The following is a 9751-nucleotide window of genomic DNA, read 5'->3' on the forward strand; positions in this document are numbered from 1 at the left end:
CTGATAACGTGGAAGTATCCATACATCACTTCCACTCCATCCTATTGGCCTGAACTTAGTCACCTGACCATACCCAGCTGAAAGGAAGTCTGGGAAAACATAATCTTTGTCCACATGACCACCTGAAACCCTGAGGGGTTTATATTACTGAAAGGAAAACAGAGACTGGATATTGGAGCAGATTTTGCAGTCTCTGCCGTAGGCATTTTTTAATACATCCTCACGTTGGGTTTCAAACCATTTTGCCCTTGAGCCCTGTTGCCGAGTGTGGACCACAGTGCCAGACTTCTTCCTCATTTCCTCTAGACGCCCATGACTCTTTCTGAAATGTCTTCCTGCTCCCATGTCACCATCCATCAGACACATCTTACAGACACTGGAACCCCCAATTATAAACAAGTTTCCCTGTTCTCTCTTACTGTGACGCATGCAGTTCAAATCACTGCGATGAGGGACACAGGTGTAACCTTAGGATGCTCTGGGGACACAGAGCAGAGACACCACACCTAGCCTGCATGGAGAGAGCAGGGTTGGAGAAGGCTGCCTGGATGACCCTGTCACTGGGAGTGTTCTGAGATAGTAGGAGCTGGTCCATGGGAAGACTTTATGAGCCGCAAGAACCAGACGGGAAGAGGGAGATGGTGCATTTGCAGAATAACAAGTGGGACACTATTGCTGGAGAGTCAACTTTGGGTAGGAATGGGGGGTGCTTTTAGCAGATGAGGCTTACAGAAGCCAATGACGAAGGTCCTTGTAGACTTAAACTTTATTCTGAGAGTGAAGAGGGATTTAACAGAGAACTTTAAACAGGGGAAGGACCCGAGCTGGTCTGCATTTGCAAAAGACAATTCTGACAGCTGGGTGAAGGATGCAGCGAGGGGAACAAGAGTGGGTCCTGCTAGGACAGCTGGGAAGCAATTGGAGAAATCCAAGGGGAAAATCAAGGGCCTGAAGTAGAATAATGACAGGTCTGCCTCCAAAACTCACATTCTTCCCCATATAATAATGCTTTTCCTCTCTGCTTGTTTGTACACTGTCTCTTTACGAAAAGGATTTGGTGGCTTTCACAAATTCACTAAGTACTATCATGAATATGAATCCCAGTCTGCAAATTCAGGTAAAACAAGAAATATTAAGTTTCTTGTTTTCTATATATCACACTTAACTTTAATCCAAGTCTGCTCCTGTGGGGTAGGGGGACACTCTTCTCACCTGGAGTCTTGCCATTTGTGAGTTCTACTCCCCTCTGCTCTCCAAACCCACAGACCCAAAGACACTCGGGGACCTCTCTGACATTCTTGGGGAACTCCTCCTCTTCCCACGTTTCCCTCAGGAGCCCTTCCTCTCCTTGCAGACACGTAGCTCATCCTCCTTAAAGACTTCAGACGTTTCTAAGCAAATCCAGAAATGGAAGTCAACCACAATTTTACCAGTCCTGAAGCAAGAAGGCACAGAACCTGCAAGCTGCTTTCATGGAAGAAAGAAGAGAAGAAAACTCATGAATTAACATGTCAGAAATGGCCTTATCATAATACCATATGATTATTTCAAATATCAATAATTTGCAGTGAAGAAAAAATAAAACTAGTGTGAGTTTATGCTTTGAAAACTGTAAATCCTTTCCAAAGTTAGAACCACAGCTTCAGCTCTGAACTATCTAGTGACCAAAGCAAAAATGGACACACTGATATTACAACTGTTTATGGCAGCCACTAAAGAACACCCGCCTGTTCTTCAGGAGCAGCAGGTTGTGACTGCAGCTGAGATGAGAGGACGTTTCTCCACTGGGTCCCTGTAAAGGGGACAGTGCATGATGCAGGCCACCCCAGGTTCAACACCATCCTTACAATGATGAGTTCTGTCAGATTGTTTCTTATAGCAATATAGGCATCAGAGATTTAGGAAAAAACAATGTTTTTAACTCAGCAACAGTTCCTACCCTCCATGTGTGCTAGTCTAGTCAGGAAAGTGGATAGACAATTGCCACATCATTAAATGACAGTGGTGGGGGTGTTGTTCCAAGTGCAAAGAGAGCACGCCTCAAGTTCCTAAAAGAAGAAAAGATAGAGGGAGCCCAGCACCCAAAGATCATGGAGGCTGGAATAAGAATGGAGAATGCTCAGGCCATGATAAGTGAAAAAAGCACAATTTCACATTCAAAGCGAACATACAATATACTGAAAGGAAGCACACTAATGGATTACTAGTTGTTATTGCTAGGTGATCATTTTGTAGGTGGATTTTATATTTTTGCCTTCAGCTTATCTACATTTTCAAATTTTTATGAGGAGAAAGTTATTAATACGTAGAGACTAGTTTGGGCTGTAACAGAAAACCCAAATAAAAGTAGCTATTAGTTTTTGTCATGCATGAGGTAATCCAGTATGATAGAATATGAGGTCTGGGATTTGCTGCAAAGCAATGTGGAGAGAAAAGTGGACAGGGGCATCATGAATGAGTCAAGAATGATCAGATGTTGCTAACTATTTAAACTAGATGATTGATGGATGCAGAGGGATTTATTGCACTATTCTCTACTTTAGTGTACACTTTTAAATTTCTGTAATAAATATCTGAAAAGAGAAACAATCAGGAGAGTGACCTTGGCACATCTCTGCTTCAGTTTGCTCAGTTGTAAAATGAAAATAATAAAAACTTCCACTTCACCAGGTAGTTGTGAGGACTAAATGAGTTAACATATATAAAATGCTCATAATAGTACCTGCCATATATATATGCCTAATATGCTGTGTCCGATAGTTCAACCATCTGACCAGTCACTATGACATACACTGACCACCAGGGGGCAGACGCTCCAACCAGTAGGTTAGCTAGCTGCTGGGATCTGGCTGATCAGGACTGGGTGAGAAGGGCCAGACATGGCCTGGAGCCCTCCCGTAGTCCCTCACCGGCCCCTATGGTGCACTGGTGGGGTCCCTCAGCCTGGCCTGCACCATCTTGCAATCCAGAACCTCCTGGGGGATGTCTGCAGGCCAGGCCAAGGGCCCCCCCACCAGTGCACTAATTCGGGTACCGGGTCTCTAGTAAGTTATAATTATAGTTGTTATGATGGTGGTTTAAGCCAGGGGTACAATTACCTCTTCAAAAGTCCAGGTTCCTTCCATATTTCCCCTCTGCCACCTTGTGTGTGCCCTCTGCTCCCATGGTTATATGATCTTGATGCTGTTCTAGGCATCTCCTTTTTCTGTAGCCCTATCTAGAAGTAGAAAAGAGGTGAGTCTCTGTGCTTTTTTTGTGTCCTCTTTTGAGACTCAGAAAATTTTCAATGAAATCCCCTACCTGGCAAGCTTCTCTTTCCTTCTCATTGGCCAAGATTGCATCACATACCCATGTTTAAACCAGTCCCTTGCCAACGGGGTGGATCTACCAGGTTGGGTGTAGACTAATCAAATCCTACACGTTGGAGCTTTGTGAGGGCCAGAAGCATATAGTATGCAAATGCCAGAAGGAAGAAAATCATGGTTCTGTTAGGAAGAAAGAAATGAGAAAGTGGCCAGCGGGTAGTCAACTAATAGTGACTGCTCATGGCCTGCTCCTGTGTGACCAGTGCAGGAAATAATGTAGAGAACAGGAAAAGAGATGGCAGCGATGACCGGACAGGTGACTTGGGTACCAGGCAGAAGACATTGTATTCTCTCTTATTAATACCTGTATTAAAATATTTTGAAAAAATATAAGCTGAAGTTCTCTTAGATTAAGTCCATTAATATTATAAATGTTCTCAAATATTAGTTATTAATGAACAGAATAAATAAAACACTATATATTACCATAAAAAAGAACTTAAACTATAGGCAGTGGGGAGGCATAAAGACTGAGGCATAGAAGCTAAGGAAAACATCATAAGGAAAAATATTACTAATTTCATTTTAGCTTCGAATTTTCCTGGAGATGGTATGTAATCATATGTAAAGTGTATGCACATCATATGCAAATGTGCTTGTTGCTCCCACAAATATTTTGCAGAACTGGATATGGTCTTTGCTAAAAAGCATCTTGGGAAACAGCAGAGGCAGCGGGGAAGAGGGCGGCGGCCCGCCACAGTGGCCTGGACCGCGGGCACTGCACAGCGAACAGCTACCGGAGAAGGACATCATCAAGTTTCTGCAGGACCACAGTTCAGGTGCGCTTCTTGCAGAACATTAGGTCATTAGAAAACATTAAATGTGGCCAAGACAGCTAACAAGGACCATTTGGTTACAGCCTGTAATCATCTTTTTGAAAGTGTCTCAAGGGTACTGAAAGTGTAAGTAAAGCATCTAAGCAGGTGAAAAATGTGAAGCTTGATAAAGATAAACCCAAAGAAACCAAGACTGCGGATGCGGGTCCACCAAAATATACAAAATCTGTTCTTAAAAAAGGGAGTAGCCCGCCAGCGTGGTTCAGTGATTGAGTATTGACCTATGAACCAGGAGGTCATGGTTAGATTCCCAGTCAGGACACATGCCTGGGCTACTGCTCATTCCCCAGTGTGGGGCTTGCAGGAGGCAGACAATCAATGATTCTCTCTCATCATTGTTGTTTCCCCCTCTCTCTCTCTTTCTCTCTCTCTCTCTCTCTCTTCCTCTCTGAAATCAATAAAAGTATATTTTTAAAAAGGAAGGGATAAAACCAGGGGTGGGCAAACTTTTTGACTCGAGGGCCACAATGGGTTCTTAAACTGGACCCGAGGGCCGGAACAAAAGCATGGATGGAGTGTTTGTGTGAACTAATATAAATTCAAAGTAAACATCATTACATAAAAGGGTACGGTCTTTTTTTTTTTTTAGTTTTATTCATTTCAAATGGGCCGGATCCGGCCCACGGGCCATAGTTTGCCGGCTGGATAAAACCAACTTCTCCAAGAAGGGAGGTGTTATTCACCGCTAGTTTACAGGAACATTGTGGGATGGAACTGGTTTTGATGGCAATATTCAAACAAGTTGAAAGAAGAAAAATGCCAAGCCTGTAAGCTTTACGGGTGGAACTGGCAGATGATCAGAGGATGGGAAGAGGCACTCTTGACTTTGAGTAAAGGAGAAAAGACTCCACTTGAGATTGAACCAGAGTGGGTTTATGGAAAGACAGGGCATCCTGATACCAAAGTTCCACCACATGCAAAACTCATTTTTGAAGAGGAATTAGTGGATATTGATTGTAATAGCAATGCTTCAGATTCAAAGACATCAGCAATGGCCTTGAAGAAACTTATGTAACTAATTACAGCTGGTTACTATTGTAAGGGAAGAGTCAACTGGAAAATTCAGGGAGTTATGTTAGAACGTTTTTACTCTCTCCCCAAACTTTTTTTTAATCCACACCTTAGGAGTGAGGATTTTTTTCCCATTGATTTTTAGAGGGAATGGAAGAGAGGGGTGAGAGAGACACATCGACTGATTGCCTCCCACTCGAGCCTAGGCCAGGGCTGGGGATTGAACCTACAAACAAGGTACATGCCCTTGACCTGGAATCAAACCTCCAACCCTTTGTTACATGGGCCAACGCTCTGACCACTAAGCTAAACTGACCAGCGCTCTCCCCAAACTTTTAAGAATTGCAATCTGCTATAAATCCCTGAAGTTTAAAATATTTTACTGCAGCCGAAACCGGTTTGGCTCAGTGGATAGAGCGTCGGCCTGCGGACTGAAAGGTCCCGGGTTCGATTCCGGTCGGGGGCATGTGCCTGGGTTGCGGGCACATCCCCAGTGGGAGATGTGCAGGAGGCGGCTGATCGATGTTTCTCTCTCATCGATGTTTCTGGCTCTCTATCTCTCTCCCTTCCTCTCTGTAAAAAAAAATCAATAAAATATATTTTAAAAAAAAAATATTTTACTGCAGTTGTGTAAAATACTGGTTAAGGAGACTCATTTTCCTTTTACCTCATGTTATAAACTAAGAGGCTCAATAAAAATGTATCCAATGTAAAAAAAAAATTGAGAGAAATAATTGACTCAACAATAATATCTCTTAGTGGGGAAGCAAACTAGCATTGGAATCAATATTTATATCTTAACTTCATTTTCTACTGACTAAGATCTTTTTTTAGCTTCTGGACTAAGTTCCTTTATAATTTTCCTTCAAGGACCTAATGAATATCCATATCCCTCACCACAGTGCCCACCCTCAGTGCTGAGTGTAATTATCCCTATGTGAAAATGAATTCCACATGAAACTTTTGAGGAGGGCAGAGCCTTTTAAGGTATTATTTAATTACAAATGAGAAATGCATTAGTTGTTTCATTAAAGAAGATATGATGCAAAGAGACTGACCTCGAGCTGCTGAAAATTTCAAATTAAGATCCTGGGAGTTTCATTATTGGCATAAGTTTTGCTTACTGGGGGGCCAGCACATGCAATGAAATGCAAATGGACCAGGAAAAAAAAGAAATTAGGAGGTGTGCTTATCACATATGAGATTTTCTAGTATTTCTGGACAAGAAACCTTAATTTCAGACATATCTTAGCTGAACAAAGGAAGATTGTTACTTTTGTTTCCATGAAAGTCAAACTGCATATTCTCAGTTGGAAAAACAGCATAAAAACGGAAGGTAAGACGTTCCCATGTATCTGTGTGTTTGAGGATGAGGGTGTTTTCCTTGATGTATAGCACCTTGAATAAGTTAGGTCTATACTCAAATTTGTTAAATAAAGGAATAATGCAAGCCCTGGTTTAAGCCAAACCCCAAGCCTGGGCAACTGAAAATTATTGCGCATTTTACTTGGATCACTAATTGTATCCTTCTCGTCATTTATTCAACATACTTTTTTTTTTATCAGGTTGTAAACTAAAAGGCTCAATAAAAATGTATCCATGTAATCCTGTTTATTTTTTATCTAAAGCCTCTATATAGTAGTTATTATTCTATTCATTGAAAACACAGCATCAGGAAGGCTTGTGATTTTTTGGAGGTGATGATTGTGATAACTATTAATATCATAGTACTGTTCCTCAGTATTTCTGATTCTTCTTCTGAGCACATGGTCATAGGATTGCATTTCCTTGCTACATTGGAATTAGAAAAGCCCAGTGACTTATTTTGGCTGATGAAATGTGAGTAGAGTGATGGATGCTGTTTGGGTGTAAAAGCTTTAACAGTTAGTATATGATTCTTCCTGCTCTTCCTTTCCTTCTGCCACAGCAATGTGCCAATAGTGGTTGTTCTGTCGTCGTGGAAACTGGAGCAAGGACAACATGGAGCAGAGCCTAGCTACAAAGTGGACATATATTATGACTTGTTTTAAGCTACTGAGGTTTTCATGGCGCTTGTTACTGCAGCATAACCCAATCCATCCTGTCTAATACGTGAAATTGATTGAGGACCTGAAAGATGTGGGGAAGTAAGAAGTGTGGATATCTAGGGAGGAGCACTCCCAGCAAGAATAATAATGCAAAGGCCTCAAAGTGGAAGTATGCTTGGAATTTTGCTGTCAAATGAATGGGGAAAAAACGTAGTAGAAGATGCAATCTGACATGAAGGACTTCCAGATCATGTGGGTATTGTGTATCATTGTAAAAACTTCAACTTTTTTTCTAAGTGAGGGTCATTAAAAGAGGAGTAACATGATCTGATTTAATTTTTTTTGAACATTCTATTTGGTAGCTGAGAATAAGCTGAAGTACAAGCAAGATAGCAGCAGGTAGAACAATGAGGAGGCTATTGCTCTAAATCCATGAGAGAGAGGAAAGTTGCTTGAATCATGGTAGCAGTAGAGATAGTGAGAAATGGCTGGGTTCTGGATATATATATATATATACTTTTATATAAAGCTGGTAGGGTTTTCTGATGGATCAGATATGGGCTGAAGGAAAGAGAATGGTGTCAAGGATGACTCCAAGGTCTTATCCTAAGTAAATGGAAAGATAGAGCTGTTGTTTCCTGAAGTGGAGAACACTGGGGTAAACTTGTTGGGGAAAACACAGGAACTCAGTTTTGGGCAGTGTTCAGTTTGGGATCCCCGTTAGTTTTCAAATGGAGATAGAAGATACATAGGTCCATGATGGAGACATAAATTTGAGAGCCATTGGTGTAGAGCTCAATGATAGCACCAAGGGGGAAAGTGTAGAGAGAAAGATGTGGAAGTCTAAGTATTGAGCTTCTTAAGTGAATGTTAAGGGATCAGGGAGAAGAGAAGAAACAGCAACATAGGCTGAGAAGGAGCTGTCAATGGAGTGGCAGGAAAAAAAACACAACAGAAAAAACAAAAACCTCAGGAAGATATGTTGAAGAAGGAGTGCTAAATTCTGCAGATAGGTTAGTAAGTTGAGGCCTGAGACTTGACCATGGGGTTTAGAAAATGGAGGTCATTTGTAACCTTATGAGAGCTGTTTCTCTGGAATGGTTTGCAAACAGCCTGATTGGACTCTGCTCAAGAGATTATGGAAGAAAAGAAATGGAGACAACTCACTTAAGGAATTTTGTTGTAAAGAAATGGAGTTGGGCAAGAAATGGAGTCAAGAGAAGATTGGAAAACCAATGGGAGAATTAAGAGCAATTGTATAGGCGAATGGGAAAGATCTATTAGAGAAGGAAAACTTAACAATGCTGGAGAAAGAGGGGAAAGGGCTAGAGCAGTGTCCTCAAATAGACAAGAGGAGATGAGAGCTAGTATGTAAATAGAGCAGTTGGCCTGTGTGAGGGCTTCATCCAGGAAAAAAAAAAATGAGCATGAATACAAGGAGGTGGTTGCATATGGACATGGGAATATGTGGAAGATATTGAGTGCTCATATTATTGTAGTGACACTGGAAGCAAGCTCATGGGCTCAGTGTAAGGGTGGAAATTTGAAGAGAGACAGGAATATATAAAATAGTTGTTGAGGAGAATGGGAAAGTGAATAGATGAGGAAAATATACTATGATTGCCAGGCAGCATTAAAGTGATAAACAAGAATTTAAAGGAGACTGATGAGCATTGTAGTTAGGTTTTCTTAGGCCACATTCAACTGTGTGGGAGCAGGTGGAGGGATGAATTTACACAGATCAGTGTTTTCCCACAGTAGTATGATGAGGAAAGAAAGGGGCAAGATGGGTTGGTGGGAGGGTGTAATGGTACCATAATTAGCAATGGAATATAAGCTGGCCAATGAGGGAAGTGAGGAAATGAACAGGGTAAGTTATTAAGAAAACGCATTGGGATCAATGTACTTACAATGTACCATCACTAGAAGAGATGCTGTACATTAATTAATGCTAATTCACAACAACCCTACAAAGTAGATATAACAATTCCAAATGTATAGCTTGGTAATAGACTGATCTCACATATTGTGACCACAAGTGAAGCCATGAGGGGTATTTTAAATTCAATCAGTTATTTTGATATCCAATATATAGTACATACATTCAATACCAATAAGAAGTGTTATTTGACTCTAGGAACATGGACAAAGCAGGGAAACACTTACAGATCTTAAGGTTTTGCCAAGGAAATGCAAAACCCAACCAAGAGACTGCCTTGGGCAGAAGTGACAGGTTTCCTAAAGTAGAGAAATGTGTATAAATTGACTCCAGGCACAAGAGTGACACAAACAGCCACCTCTTGAAAATGATCTGCAACTGTTAATAAAGTTCAGCATATCCAAGCAGAATCAACAAGAATCCAGTCAGCATCCTGGCTGAAATCTCTACACAGGAAGTAAACTCAGCAATCCAACGCATATGTTAGATGGGAGATAAAATTTTTAAGTGAGTTGTGAGAGGAGTCACTCCAGGTAGCTGAAGCTCCAGGTCTCTCTTGAAATAACCACAGTG

The 9751-nt window shown here is 41.3% G+C and overlaps 1 pseudogene; it reads left to right on the forward strand.

The window, feature by feature from the left end:
* The first annotated feature begins 1087 nt into the window (after positions 1–1087).
* LOC139002397 (peptidyl-prolyl cis-trans isomerase FKBP3 pseudogene) lies at positions 1088–5216 on the forward strand (annotated as a pseudogene).
* The last annotated feature ends 4535 nt before the right edge of the window (positions 5217–9751 follow it).

The sequence above is a fragment of the Myotis yumanensis genome, unplaced genomic scaffold, assembly GCF_028538775.1.
Source record: "Myotis yumanensis isolate MYYU_CA2020_CCGP unplaced genomic scaffold, mMyoYum1.0.hap1 SCAF_2, whole genome shotgun sequence".
Classification (NCBI taxonomy): Eukaryota; Metazoa; Chordata; class Mammalia; order Chiroptera; family Vespertilionidae; genus Myotis; species Myotis yumanensis.